The sequence below is a fragment of the Pleurodeles waltl genome, chromosome 4_2 (assembly GCF_031143425.1).
Source record: "Pleurodeles waltl isolate 20211129_DDA chromosome 4_2, aPleWal1.hap1.20221129, whole genome shotgun sequence".
NCBI lineage: Eukaryota > Metazoa > Chordata > Amphibia > Caudata > Salamandridae > Pleurodeles > Pleurodeles waltl.
Window position 1 is genome coordinate 603,132,556 of NC_090443.1, and position 16,055 is coordinate 603,148,610.

Below are 16,055 nucleotides of genomic sequence, written 5' to 3' on the forward strand. Positions count from 1 at the left end.
TGAAAGGCCACAAATATTCCAACTCGGGTCTTGTAGTCTGTGTCCAAAACATTTATTTGCATGACACAAAAGAACCGTAAGGTGGCTCAAAAAAGATGAAATGAACAAATAAAGCCTATATTGGTGGATGGAAACATGGTAGTAGAGCCAAAAACAGTTTGGAGTCCAATGTCCAAAATAGAACTGTCCTCACAAAAGGTAAATGTGTCCACGAAATAGTCTGCACAGTGAATGGTAGACACACAGAGGAGGAAATTAGGTTCTACATCTCTTGGAGGCGTTGGTGTTGGTCTTACCATCCTCTCCTGCTGGTATGGATGATTGTCCCCTCCAGTGAGGAGGTGGGGCACAGTTAGAGGGACTGGAGCAGGAGGAGCAGGCTCCTCATGTGGCAGGGCCTCCCTGTCTGTGGCTGGGAGTGGTGTACTTGGCCCAGATGTGGAGGGACCAGAGACGGGGCAGATGTAATGTGGAAATCCCAGCACATATGGTGATAGATGTCAAAAAGCACCCCAGTCAGGGAGCTCATTCTTTGATTGTGGTTCCATAGTGCCAAAATGTGCTCCCTCTGCACTTCCTTGATTGCCCTGAGCTCAGTTACAACCTGGCCCATCAGTCTTGGGACTGTTGTACTGATCCCAATACTTGGTCAATGGTGGTGTGGCTGACAATGACCCCAGTGGCCCCTCTTTGCTGGCCTACAGATTCCCTTCCACAACCCCTACTGCCCTGCGCCCTATAGGAAGTGTGTCCCATCCCGGTGGCTCCTGGCAGAACTGGAAGCTTTCTTGGTGTTACTGGTAGGAACAAGATTTTGTGTACCTCCTCAGTACACAAGAAGTGGAGGTGTCCTCATGCTGAGATGTTGTTGCAGCTGTGGTGGGAGGTGGAGGTGTGGGCTGAGAGTGACTCACTAGAGCTGTCGGCCAGACAGACCAGATGGACCAGCTGGCTCCTGATCATCTGGACTTGCAGTAGTGGAGTCCTCACTAAAGGCTTGCGCCTTGTCTGAAGTGAAGGTTTCTTGCCTGTCAGGCGATGGTCCACTGGGCCGGGTGGTAGGACCTGTGAAGGTTGCAGAGAAAATGCAAGTAATACATAATTTGTGCATCATATGTGTCTTTTTCTACAAATGGGCCAGCCTTAAAAGTATGACAGAGTGATAGACCTATTAGGCCTTTGTGTTATTTTCATTATTTTACACATGCAGCCTGATTTACATAGATGACAACTTCAGTGCTGACGTTGTAGAGGTGTCCTGAAATGCAAAAGTGTTATTTCAGAATTTTACGTAACGTGTAGCAGACATTCCACACAGCACAATGGTGTATAGACTGGAGTACTGGACCATTCCAAGGTCTAGCAGGCAACAAAACATTGGATTCATAGTGGTTCAATTTACCACTGGAACTGTATTTGGTCATCATATGGACCGTACAAATGAACTTGTGTGTGGCTACTACTTCTATTCAGCATGCCGCAACACATTTTTGGAAATCTTGGATTCAAAAGACAATGAATTATGTAAGCATTTTCATCAATTCAATTAGCTATGAGCAGGTGTCAGCATGGTTGAGAAACACAAGAAGCGGCATTTTAATTCATAGCATGACCTGTTGACTGTCAAATGCACTAGTTTTTTAAATGTGTGTACGTATGGAACAACATTACGTTGCACTATTGTTTTTCAGATCCAACAACAGAGCATCGCGGTAGTTGTAGACATCTGTTGACATCATAGACAATACTTATTTGAAAAGTAATTTACCCATATCACTTCCAATGACTATATTGGAGATGAACACACACTTTCAACATGTACACACAAATGGATATGATGTAACTAGGCTGCAATACTACTTAGAAACACTATACTTTCCTGTCAAAATGTATGTAGTTTTGGACCTGTTTTTGGAAAAACAACAACGTACATTGATAGAAAGCAAGTGGCAGAGCCAATGCAAGGAATGATCCATGGGGAAATACACATAATCTGCCTATACATGTTGCACTTTGTTAAAAGGAGAGCTACAACAATGCTGCTAGTAATTGGTATGACAACATATATTTTGTTGAGTGAGTCAAACGTATCTATAACTGTTTTGCTAAGTGTGTTTCAGCATTCTAAATGTCAAACGGAAGGGCAGGACTCCATTTGTGATTGTTGAGACATTGCTAAGCATAATTTAGCAGACTTTACTCCACCAGGGATTCCTTTCAAGCCTTCAGGAAGTAGGATCTGCAAGACCATCTCCTCCCAGGGTAGAACTTGTAATGGGTGTCATGGAGAACCACCAACAGTCCTCTTGGCCTTCAGGTGATGCATGGAGGCCAGTGAATTAACTTTCTCCTGCAGGTCATTCCACCTCTTCCTAATCTCGTCCTGTGTGGGCAGATTGCTAGCTACAGCATTTACTCTGTCAACTATTCTGGACCACATTTGCCTCTTCTGGGATATGATAGTGTTTTGGACTTGTGCTCTAAACATTTGTGGCTATACGCTTATGATTTCATCCACCATAACAGAATACCCTCCTTCTCAAAAATGTAGATTTCTCCTCCCTGCCACAGTGAAATATTGAAGAAAGCTAATCTAGTGCCCAAAAAGATGAAGGGGAATTCACGAAATATGGTTTTAAGAAAAAAAAATACAGAGGGAGAGAACTACAGAAAAAAAACCTGTCTCCTGTGTGGCAATTTCTGCATCCAAACTGTCTGCTGCGGTGTGATGACAAAGGATCATGGTCTGAAATGGAGTGTGTTTATTGCGTGTTTTGCATGTGTTCACAATTGTCCAACTTTGAACAGGTGTGGGGTGCTAGCATCCACTCAATGGCTACAGCCATAGTACTATACTGAACGGGTTCCGCGACAGACTCCTGCTGTCATGGGCCCACCACTGTCACACCACCAGCTCAACTGTGTGATCTCAATAAGCTCGGTAGGATGCCGCCGTCAAGAAGGCGATGAAGGGCATACTCATCATCATTGGAGTCGGCTACTGAAGGCAGCTGGCATGACGGAGTATTCAACTTCGTGACAGTCTTTGGCTTAGCTGCAAGACATCTAAATATGGTGGGTGGAAGACTGCCGAATTGACAGTTTGTTCATGCCCACTGGGTACATGGCTTGGCAGTGCAACCATCAAGATCGAAATCAGGCCATTTGTTTTAAACCCAGCTCGTAAACCAGATTGGGAAGGATGGAGAATATTATTCTACCCAAAGTAATTGGTGATTTGACAATTCACCAAAGATTCCAGCATCTTCCTGAAAATAGGGAGAAGAGAGGTTGGGCTGTAGTCACTCAACGTGAGTGGGTCAGCATTATCTTTTTTAAAGGAGCACAATAAGTGCCCTGTTCCAAAACGAAGGCACTTTGCCCTGCTCAAGAGACAGGTTGAAGAGAGAATTCATCTGGGGATTAATGATGGTGCCTGCCTTTAATAGTACTTGAGGGGGACATGGATCAAGGGGGGATCCAGGTTTGATTTTTTGCAAGGTTAATTCAGATTCTGTCAGAGAGATCTTTGTGAAATATTCCAGCAGCGGGCATTCCTGCTTATAAGAGGGACAAAGAATAGACCTCTTAGAGGTGGGGTCATCAGAATGATCAGACTTAGCACATTTTTTTCCACTTCAGAGTGGAAAATGTAGGATAGATCTTCTCCAAACAGCTGAGAAGACGTAAAGCATTCTTTTCACACCTCAGGTTTAAAAAATGACAACAATATTCAATAATGCTCTAGTGCCAATTTCTGATGAACAAAATCATTTTGGGCTTTTTTTCTCAATATCTAAAGCTTTCCCTCCACTTCCTTTCCAGTTGCTGAGATTTAAGCTTTTCCACCAGAAGACAAAATGAGAACTAACCAGAGTAAGGCATACTCTTTTCCTTGTACTAGTGTCATGGTACCAAACTTGCCAGTAATGTGATATCAAAGGAATTAACCCCTGTGTTGATCCCCTTAGACGTATAATCTTTATCTGAGAGAACAGTTTGTTTTCCCTTTAAGCACTAAGGGGGTCATTCTGACTTTGGCGGGCGGGGGAGGCCGCCCGCCAAAGTCCCGCCGTCAGAATACCGCTGCGCAGTCAAAAGACCGCCGCAGTAATTCTGAGTTTCCTGCTGGGCGGGCGGGCGACTGCCAGAATGGAGCCGGCGGAGTGGAAAGGGTGCAACGGGTGCAGTTGCACCCGTCGCGATTTTCAGTGTCTGCTATGCAGACACTGAAAATCTTGGTGGGGCCCTGTTATGGGGCCCCTGCAGTGCCCATGCCATTGGCATGGGCACTGCAGGGGCCCCCAGGGGCCCCACGACACCCGTTACCGCCAGCCAGGTTCTGGCGGTCAAAACCAGGTTCTGGCGGTAAGGGGGTCGGAATCCCCATGGCGGCGCTGCCTGCAGCGCCGCCATGGAGGATTCCTCAGGCCAGGGGAAAACCGGCAGGAAACCGCCGGTTTCCCTTTTCTGACCGCGGCTTTACCGCTGCGGTCAGAATTAGCCTGGATGCACCGCCAGCCTGTTATAGTTACATGTGGATGTTTGAGTCATGCCCTGGTTAAGATACAATGGCACAAGAAAACTGGAAAAAATGTCAAACGTACACAGCTTATCCTTGACAAGCTGTGTGAGGTTTAAGTCAGACATGGAATCATTAAACTGCTCTGCTAAACTATTGTTAGGTTCATCTATGTGAATAGAAAATTTTCCAATAGTACAATATTTCAGTATTGTAAGTAATAAGTAGTGATGACATCAATAAGATCATCCATAGACTGAGAGAAGGCTTTGGGAGGATGATACACTACAGTAACGGAGAGGGAGAAGTTCTCGAAAATCTTTACAGTGGAAATCAATACCTTAATAACTACCAGTACCTCTAGTGCAGAAAAAGTACATGCAAATTGAGAGCGGTAAATGACAGCAGTCACACCACCAGGGCCTACTACTCTGTCTACCTGTGAAATTAAATAGCCCTGTGATATGGCCAAATATCTGTATTTCCATTGAGCCACGGTTCGGTGAGGAACATAATATCCCACTCATTGTCCTTAGTTAGGAACATTATTTCCCACTCATTGTCATTTATTGAGTTCCAGGTAAGTTCCAGATTTTCCTCTTTGCCATTGTTTGTCTCTCTTTCTCTTCTTCTTTGTGTCCCACTTTTCTGCCTCTATCTCTATTGTTCTGGGTAAAAGTCTGATAATGAAAAATAAATCCAGGTTCTCAAAAATGAGTGCCAGTGTGCCCCACCCACAATCATTGGCTCACTTTAAGCACTGCCTCCACCTGCATGAGGATGCATTTGTTAGTTTACTGTCTCGAGTTTTCAGAGTGAAATGGTAAGCATGTTCAACCATTGGTTGCAAAATGCACAACTTTGCACCATCTTTTCAATATATTGTTGAGGGAGACCCACACTCAAATAGCCACTTCGATTCCTCTGACTTCCTCACTGCACTCACTTGCTCCACCCAGCCTAAGGGCTATTGTAACTAAATTTGCCAGTGCAGCCCTGCAGCTATTCATGCTAGATGTAGATAGTGCAAATTGTAAAGTTTACTTTCATTTTAAATAATGAACCTGACATTGCCTTTAATAAACTGGCGTTGACCAAGTTTACTTTCACTCAAAAAAGAAAGGTGTTGATATATAATCATCATATAAAATACGCATATTGTGCGTTATTTGAAAAACACAATGTTCAGTCTGAGCTGTGCTCTGTAAAAGATTTTCAACATATGTTTCGCAATCTCTTCCAAGCACATTCATGATAATGGAATCTGTTCAGCTATACAACAGCACTCATGTTTCAGTTTTGACAGCTGTGTGAGAGTAGGAGGATGCAAATTGTAATGTGGCAATCAAATATGCAGGGTCTAGAAATCTCCAGTGAAAATGGAAAGAAATTTCAGACATAGAAAAAGACTCTTTAAAGGCAAAATATTCATTTAGAAAAGAAATTGCATTAGGAGGTTTATATTTCTGCTTTCTTGAATGTAAATATTTCACACGTCACTACGAATTTGTAGTGTAAGCAAATAGCTTACAGGTGCACTCAGACGAAAACATAGTAGATTCGTAGTATCCTCACATTGCATGTTCGAATTGTGCATTATTTGCAAAAATCCGTGGCTGGAAAAAAGCACACTAATGCAGAAAGTGAGGGGACCAACTACATAAAACTATGCTCGCTGGGTCAATTAGACTCTGGAGGCCAGATTTTCAAACCTTTTGCGCTGGGTTTGTGTCACAAAAGTGACATAAACCTGCACACATTTTTTTGGGGTGGATTTATTTTCCTGCTCAAAAAATGTTATGTGCTGGAAAGTTGCCTAAAAGTAAGGCAAAGCAGTGTGCTAGTGCGCCTGGTCCTTGATAAGTAAACTTATAAGGGGACACTTGTAGGTCAATGAACCTTTTGATTCGCATGGAGTATCTTAGCTACGGTGTAACCAATGTTCATCAATAATCAACACACAAATCAATACCATTAAGCAAAACATTAGTCAGCAGTTAATAACATCGCACCATGACATTCAGTCGTGAATAACCACAATTCAATATACGTTTTATCAATTTTATTTCCCTATTAGTTACAATACTAAGTCATAGGGTTAATTCAAACTTTATTTAAAGCAAATCAAGATTAATTCATTAGTGACCACCAATAACATAATCTAATCATTTCTAACGCTTCAGCATAAGCCAACATATGAATCAAAGGCGAATATGTCAACATGAGGAGCAGGGCTCAGCAAATCAGTCCGCTGTCATTGTCACTATAGTTGTCAATGTCTAGAATAGGAACCTCACCTAACCCAGATTAGCATTAGCATGTGGGACTTAATGCAAAAACAATTTTAAACACAAATTTGGAAAAACATCTAGCTAGAAGGAAAACTATTAGACAGGGCAGTTGGTACCTAGAAAGAAAAGGCACAAAAGTTAATTCAGTCACATTGTCATAGCTACCTATCCACGATATGGATCAGCTACAAAGTCAGTCTTCATCTTCGATCAGCATCACATCAGGCTCTCAAGAGCTTGAGCCAAATGACAGAATCTCTAATCTTCTTCTATCTCGCCTCAATTTCAGAATATGGTCTGAGTTTTATCCCCTCTGTCAAGTTATTATATCAAAGTCGCCCAGACTATCGCCCAATTCCTAATTGGTCAATTAATCACAAGATGTTGCATTATCCAATAGTCCTTGTTTTCCTAATCTATGAATTCTAACATTACACAGTTCCCATGTAGTTGATTGGTTCACTTTACGATGTCCTCATCATCCGGCTTGTCAGGTATAAAAAATGTTGCATCTTCTTCTCCAGTCAGTATCTCTATTGTTCGAGTCCTGGGAATGTGCATACCTAGGCCCATATTTATATTTTTTGACGCAATCCAGCGCTGGCGCTGATTTACATCTAAAAATACAGTATACCGCCGGCTAACACCATTCCTACGCGCCATGCGGGTGCCTTATTTAAGGATTGACGTTAGCCGGCGCTGCGTGCTGGTCAGAGTAAAAAAAAGTGACTCAAACCAGGCAGCCCCGGCGTAGGGGAAAATGGGGGTTGTGCGTCAAAAACTGGTGCAAGTCAGGTTTGAGTCAAAAATCATGGCTCAAACTGGACTTGCGCCATTTATTGATGCACAACCCCCATTGAAATTACTCATGTCTTAGCAAAGACAGGAGTCATGCCCCCTTGCCCAATGGCCATGCCCAGGGGACCTCTGTCCCTGGGCATGGCCATTGGGCACAGTGGCATGTAGGGGGGCCCAAATTAGGCCCCCATATGCCACTTTAAAAAATAAAAAAATAATACTTACCTCAACTTACCTGTACTTACCTGGGATGGGTCCCCCATCCATGGGTGTCCTCCTGGGGTGGGTGATGGTGGCATGGGGTGTCCCTGGGATCAGGGAAGGGCACCTCTGGACTGCCTCCATGGTCTGAGACCATGGAAGTGAGCCTACAGGTCCCTTGACGCCTGCCCTCACCCAGGCGTTAAAAAACGGCGCACATCAGGCTGTGCGCTGTTTTTTAAGGCCCGCCCCCCTCCTGTGCGTCAAAATGACGTAGGAGTATAAATAAGGCGCCTTAAAGTCATTTTTTGGACGGGAACGCCTACCTTGCATGTCATTAACACACAGCGGTTTACCGCATCCAAAAAATGATGCACACAGAGGTTTTTTGACATCCACGGGGTCGGGTGTCATAGTTTAAATATGGGGCAAGGTTTGCGGCGAATGTGCGTCAAAATCTTTGACGCACATTTGGCACAAACAGAGTATAAATATGCCCCTGAATACTTTACACAGTCCTTGATACAAATTTTTATTCCCTCATCTCCTGTCCATCGATTCACGCATAGGATTTTAGCTGAGCAGATTTTATGAAACAATGAGCGGTTGATGGTCAGTTAAGCACACCAGCATTTCTACATTGAGCGTTAAGATTCTGCACAAGGCCTAGCAAAACTAGGCCATTACTTCGGCTAAGTTAAGCTTTACAATATAATGCAAAACATACGTTTTATCTTTGAATATGTCATATTACTACATTATTCAGTACGTTTTTCTATATTTCATACATGTTATTTATTTATTAGTACATTTGTGAATCTTGGTGATCGCTCTCTGATGGCACATTTTCAAACGCGCACATTATTTTTCTACATTAATCGATTTCTACATTTCAAAATACTTAAACATTCAATAATAGCTTTTAATTAATATATCTGCTCTAGCAAGTGCAAAACACTGCTTGTCGTTATTCTGCATCAGATGGTATATGGGCTTTCTCATTCAACGACCCAAGCTTTTTGACAGGAAATCTATATAGTAACAATAGGAGACAAGGATTTGTGCCAAAAAATAATGCCACTTTGAAGCGGACCTTAAAAGGAGAAATACTTATGGTTCCCTTTTCTTTTAATACTTTTCGTGTCTGCTGCACTGTATAGTACACATAAAAAGTAGGAAAAGTTTTACAGTTTGTCTAGGCATACTATTTTGCACTGGAGGGGTACCCTTCCAGCACAACAAATATGCTAGACTCACGCAGACACTGCTGCACTATGGTGCAATGGCGTGTGCATTTAGCTCACCAGCATGAGCGTGCACTGGCACTAGGGAGAGGGAAGGAGAATGCCATATCTCTGCAGATATGATGTGCTGTGTTGTGTGGTAGGGTGCTAAATCTGGCCCTTCTCGTGCAAAAATGGGTGCTAAAGTAATTTACACTCATTTTTGCACTATGGCCTATTAGGGTCTCGCTCTGCAACCGCTCGGGTTTTCTGCTTGTAATTGGCAACAGCTTTTGTCTAGTGTTAAAAACAAAACATAGCAAATGCAGATATATAGAGTGAAAAGCATTATTACTGTTTACACATACTATGGTCAAGTTTTGGCTCATATTTAAATCAGATGGAGAAATACACCTTATGAGTGGAGCAAATATAATTTGTAGTGGGTAGTTTTGTACTTTGTCTTAACACCAGACATTCAATGACTGTAAGAAATTGGGAGTATTATTTGAGGGAGGGTGATTACCTACCTCAAGTAATAATCATGAACCATATTAGGATGAATCACCAAAGTCACTGGCACAGTCCTGCGCTGTGCCATTTTCTGTTAAATATGGGCCCAAAAGTTTCCAAATACCAGGTTTTAGGATCAGATAGGAGGAGTACACTTTGACATAGCCATAGGTCCCATGACATTGGAGAAAACACTTGGGAGAGGGATTGAGACTCAGGACCTGGGTCCCAGGCAAGTTAAGTTGGAACTGGTCAGGTCAGCAGTTCCTGTAGCTTTTTTTGTCCCTGTCACTTGAACAGCAGGGCGTCCTTATGACCCTTGAATCCCACTTTGTTGTCCTGGGTACCAGAGAGATAGCAGATTGAGGGCCTGATTCTAACTTTGGAGGACGGTGTTAAACCGTCCCAAAAGTGGCGGATATACCACCTACCGTATTACGAGTCCATTATATCCTATGGAACTCGTAATACGGTAGGTGGTATATCCGCCACTTTTGGGACGGTTTAACACCGTCCTCCAAAGTTAGAATCAGGCCCTGAGTCTTCTCAGGTTTCAGAAGGTTCAGTTCTACTCAGATCTTCTATCGGTAGTGTAATGGGGAGGGAACTGCGAGTGCCACATTTATGCCTGGCACCTGCCTGTGTGTGAGGTGACTCCTGGCCCCACTCTAACCAATGGGATAAAAGTTGACAGGGGCAAGCCTACCCACCTTTACAGCACTTCCTGTGTCCCCAGAGCAAACAATCCCACAGTCCCCTCTCTGCCCAAAATCAAGATGGGGAAACCTTGCAGCACACACTGAGAGAGGAAAATACCTCCTACGATTGTTTTTGTGCAGGAAGGTGTCCCTTCTTACAAAAAAAATCACCCCCACAACACAGGCATCCTTGCATCATGGTGCAAGGGTGCGTGCGTTGGTGCATGGCAGCAATTTGTGTGCCAGCGCAGCGGACAAGGACATACAGTAGATGTGCCATATCTTGTGAATACAGCGCATTCCTGCCATTTTGTTTTGACGCAGGGCAGCACAGCAAAAAGGCCTGCAACACTGCCTTGCAGCAAAACTTTGTTAATGAGGCCCTGAATGCTTTTGAACTGGGCATTGTGAAACAGTGAATGCAGGTATGCAATGCCTTTGTCACGTTCAGAATAATGACATCCACCTCCCAGGTCCATTGGAGTTTGCTTAGTGATACCTGTGTGTGTTCTCTCAAAGCCTGATAGACCCAGGTGATAAGGAGTTGACTTATGTCTATGCTGTACTGAAGTATGAGAGTTTGGCTCCTCTGATGTAATGGTCCATTCTGCACCTCATACAATTACTATTAATCTGTAAGTCAGAAACTGGCCTTTGTGTATGTTATACTGATCCACTAGCTCTTCCAAAGTGCAAAGATGTTCCTCATGGAAGAAATTATCTAGTATGTATAAACCTGCTTCATCTCAGTGACACAATTTGTTTAGAGTGAGAAATCTATTTCTCTTAGGAAAGCCCAGCAGCAGAATAGTTAGGGAGTATTTAGCAATATGTTTTGTTAGTTGGACACTTCCATGGAGGTACCTGCAAGCAAGCTTCACCAACCATGGCATGTCTCCGCCAAACTTAGAGCCTGATTTAAGGAAAGTAGTGCTGCACCCAGTGCAGCGCCACTTTCCTTGCACCCCTTAGCACTCCCCTAATGCCATCATGTGGGCGCCGTATCTAAGATAACGCCGCTCTAGGCAATAGTTAGGGAAACTAGCATCAAACTTTTGGACGCTAGTTTGCAGCTTTGCAGGACTAGCGTAAAAAAATTGACGCTAATCCTGCAAAGCCCATTGAGGCCCATTGAAAACAATGGTGTGCCTCCTTTTAACACCTGCTCTGAGCAGGCATTAAAAGTGCTGAAAAAATGATGCAAAGAAATGTCTTGGATTTCTTTGTGCCATTTTTTCTGCCCCTCTAATAGGGGAACACTCTCTTTGCATGCATTATGCCTGGTGCAGGCATAGTGTAGTGTAAAGGGTTACAAAGCAGCACAATGCATGAGTTGCGCCACTTTGTAAATCTGGCGCATCGATTTTGGCCTCGTTGGGACAAATTAGTATAAAAAAACTACACTAACGTGGCACAAGGAGGCGGTAGGGGCTCTTAAATCAGCCCCTTAGTGCCTGATTTAGATCTTGATGGTATTGCCGCCAATCTGCTGCAGCGGCATTTGCAAGTACTCCTTCAAGCCAACGGTTTTCTGACCACCATACTTAGATCTATGGCTGTGCAGCTGCCTTCTGCATCGACAGAGTGTACTCCGTTGCACTGGCTGTAAACCCCAGCCAGCGCAGCAGACTCCATTCCTGGCGATGAGCATTCCGTCGCCATCGGATGGGCAGCATTGCACCAACCATATTTAGATAATACAGTTGAGCTGGCAGTGTACCAGCAGCGGTCCCAGGATGACAGAAGTCCATCTTAGGACCCGTTCAGCATTGGAAAATGGCTGCAGCTATTGGATGGATGTTAGCAGCCCAAAGCTGATGTATATTGACAATTGTGAACACCTGCAAAACACACTATAAAACCTGCTGCATTTCAGACCATGATCCTTTGCAATCCCACTGCTGACCACCATTCTGAGGACGACTTTGAACTGAACATCCAGGTTGTTTTTGGTTTGCCTGTACTCCCTCAGTTTTTTTCACTTTTCATTTTTTTCTCATTATTTTGCAATCATTGTAGGGGCACTAGTATATATAATTATAATCACAATTGCAGAGAGGAGGAACCATCATTTTACAGAGGGAGATGATAGACACAATTATTAGAGTACGGACCCAATTGTTTGGAGCACAAGTACAAAATACTACTCTATCTCAGGAAAGGCAAATGTGGGACAGAATAGTCAACAGAGTGAATGCTGCAGAAAATAATCTGTGCACACAGGAGGAAATTAGGAAGAGGTGAAAGGCCCTGGGGGGAAGAGTCTGTTCCCTGGCCACTAAGTGTCACCTGGAGGCCCAGGGGACTGGTGGTCGTTTTCCTACCCCCCCATTACAACTCTTTCACTGGAAGGAGAAGGCCTTGCAGATCCTTTATCCTGAAGGCTTGACAGGACTCCCTGGTGGAATGGAGACTGGCAAGTTCCACCTATAATTGTCTCACTAGTCACAAATGGAGTCCTTGTCCTTAACTTAGCTATTCAGACTGTTTCTAGACACCTGCCAAAACATATATATGTAAGCTTTACTTACCAACATATCTTGCGTTATCCAAATCAGTAGCATAATGATTGCAACTGAAGACACCTCCACTCCAGGCCAAGATCAAGCTTTCATTAAAGACACCACTCCTGCAAGTTCAGATGATGAGGGGATGAGTGGCCCATCTTGTCTGTCCAGGCAGACAGCCCCAGTTAGTCACACTCGGCCCACTCCTCCCACCCTGGCTGCTACAACAACTACATATATGGATACCTCTGCTCACTGTGTCCAGAGGAACACAACTTCCATCTTGGGCCCCTCAGTCCTGGCTACTGTAGAACAACCGCCACCACCTCCACTTGTGCCAGGACCCAGTGGGATGGGCCACACTGTCTCATGGGCATAGGATAGTGGGTGTAGGTGATATGGGAGGGAATCAGTGGGGCAGAAAACTGAGGGCACTGGAATCATTGTCAGCCAGACCACCATTGCCCAACTCTTGGGAGCAATACAACAGTCCTAAGACATGATCGGACAGGTCCTAACAGACATCAGGAACCTTAAGCAGTTGCAGAAGGAACACATTATTGAACTACAGGATCATAACACCAGTTTGTGCTTCCTTGACTGGGGTGTTGTTTGACATTTACCATCACATGTGCAGGGCTTTTCCTTCGCCCTGTCTGTGGTCCTTGTACATCAGGACACAAAAAAACCACCTTCCGTAGCTACAGACAGGGAGGCCCCGCCACAACAGGAAACTGATCCACCCACCCCAGTCCCTGCACCTATGCCCCTCTTCCTGGAGGAGACGTTCATCAGGACCACTAGGATAGGATGTCAAGACCTCCACCACTACCTCCAAGAGACAACAAACCTAATTTCCTCCAGTGTGTGTCTACCCTTTACTCAATGGAATATTTTATAGACACATTTTCCTTTTCTGAGGAGAGATGTATTCTGTACATTGGATTCCAAACAATTTATGCTCAGCAAATATAGTTTCATCCACCACGATGGACTTTTTTTTTATTACTGTCCTGTTTTCTTTCTGGTTTCAAAGCCATTACACTCATCTTTTTGTTGAAAATAAATGCACATAAAACCAAGTGAAAGACTGGTGTTGTATTTATTATGGTAATTCATTTTCTATATCTTCTGTGCACCATCATTTTTCAAAATCTGGAAAACAATGTGACACTAAATCAAAAATAGATTAAAATATACCATCTGGGTAATGTGTTGTCCATGTTCAAAAACAATGGAAAAAGAAACATTAAAATCTGAATGTATTTGTGTCATACAATCAAATATGCATTCCACAAATCATGCAGAAGCCAAACAGTCTGTGCCATTTAGAAGTTGACAATCCAGAATTATGAGGAAACACATCAACAGTTTCCTAACTGAACACAAATTGAAGATTTAGCAATGTGAAGGGAGACCAGTATGCTATGGCCTAACATACACATGTGGTTAGCGCAAGTTAAGCAGCACGTATTGACTTGGTGGCAACATCAAGAACTTCCATTCAATCACAGTGCATGTTGTCCCTCTACAAGATCTGTCCACTCCAAGTTGGTGTCTGTCCCGGGATCAACCCCTGTTCCCTTTGTCCTTTACAACAGCAACATATCACTGCAAATGTCACTACTTTGAAAAGTCCACATAAAGATGACATGGCGAAGGACACTCAAACAGAATAACAAGGGAAATTTCACAATTTCACATATTCAGTTTGACTCAAATGACAAGAGGACACATATATTTAAGGCAAGCAAAATTAATGTATGTCAATAGACACAGTAGTTAATGTAGGGAAACTGATCCACAAACATCTTTGCCTTGGACTTTCTTGAACGGACCATTCCTACAAAACTACCATTGCAAACTGATACGTTCCCTATATCACAAGTTTTTCTGACATTGGATGTCTCAATATGTAGGGGGACACTTACACTCAGGTCAAGAAGTAGTCAATGGCATCTGGACGTAGGTCAGTTCCTTCCTCTTCACCACTGTTATCTTCATTGGGCAATTCAACATCCTCACCTGATGGCTCTTCATGGTCTCCATCCTCTGCGATGATTAGGATGTTCATATGCAGGGCAATATGAAGCATGCAGCAGGCAACTGTGATTTGGCATACCTTATTGGGTGAGTAGAGGAGGGTTCCACTGTTCTTGACCAGACACCCAAATCCGGCCTGCAGGAGCCCAAACGTCTGCTCCACTGGCCTCCATGTTCTTCAACGCGCCTCACTGAAGCAGATTTTCCCTGGCTTTGTTGGATTTCTCTGCAGTGTCAACAACCACAGTCGGTTAGGATATGCTGAGTCTCCCACATGGAAGCAATAACTTGATAGATTAAAATAAAAAAATTCTAGCTAGCGTGTCAAGAAGTTTAGATTCTCTTAAGGACACGGAGGCAAGGATTATGCTTCTCTTTCTTTACTGACATTATAACAGTAGCCAATCACATGTAAGAAAACTTTAAACTACATATTCCATGAGCATCAGCCCTCCTTCTCATCCAATCAAATAGTGTCTCTGCTTTACATATGTTCCTGACTCTATCATCCTTCCTCTTTCTTTGCAACCATAATTATAATACAACCCGAACATAAGTCTCAACTCGGTAGAACATTAACACGTCCTCCTGTCAGACGACACGTCCCTGGAGAAAAGAACTGTTTGGAACTGGAACAGATCACATGAACCCTTGATGCAGATACATTCCTACAGACTTGTTGTCAGCACCTACGAAAACAGAAAACTGTAAGAATAACTTCAAAACAAAAATACAAATTATAATCAGGGTGGGCACAGAAGTAAAACATACCTTCATACATTTATATATATTAATCTCACAATATCAAGAACCATATGAAATAAAATATTACTTTTTCCAGGTGGGATAATCCTCACCTTTGTGTCCTTAATAAAATCTAAAATTCTTGATTCACTAGCTAGAAAATGTTTTATTCTGTGGCAGGACCGAAGACTTCAGATTATGCTAGTTTAATGTTAATCCACCACTCTTGATGCCACATCTACAATCAGTTTATGATAAAACACTTTAAAAGTTTAGTCAGAAGACCAGTCCACCACAGCCATAATATCTTCCAATCGTGTGCCAACAGAATAGGTTTTGGACCCCATGGTGCCATGAACAGAATGAGCCCCAGATTAGCCTATATCAATACCAGCTTCCCCAAGCAACCATTTAACCATCGGGCCAAAGTCTCAGAAGAGACCGGGCAGTAATCAAACTGACCGGTTGCATCACGTTGATGCTCCCTAGTACAATCCTCCTAAGCTTTTAAGCAC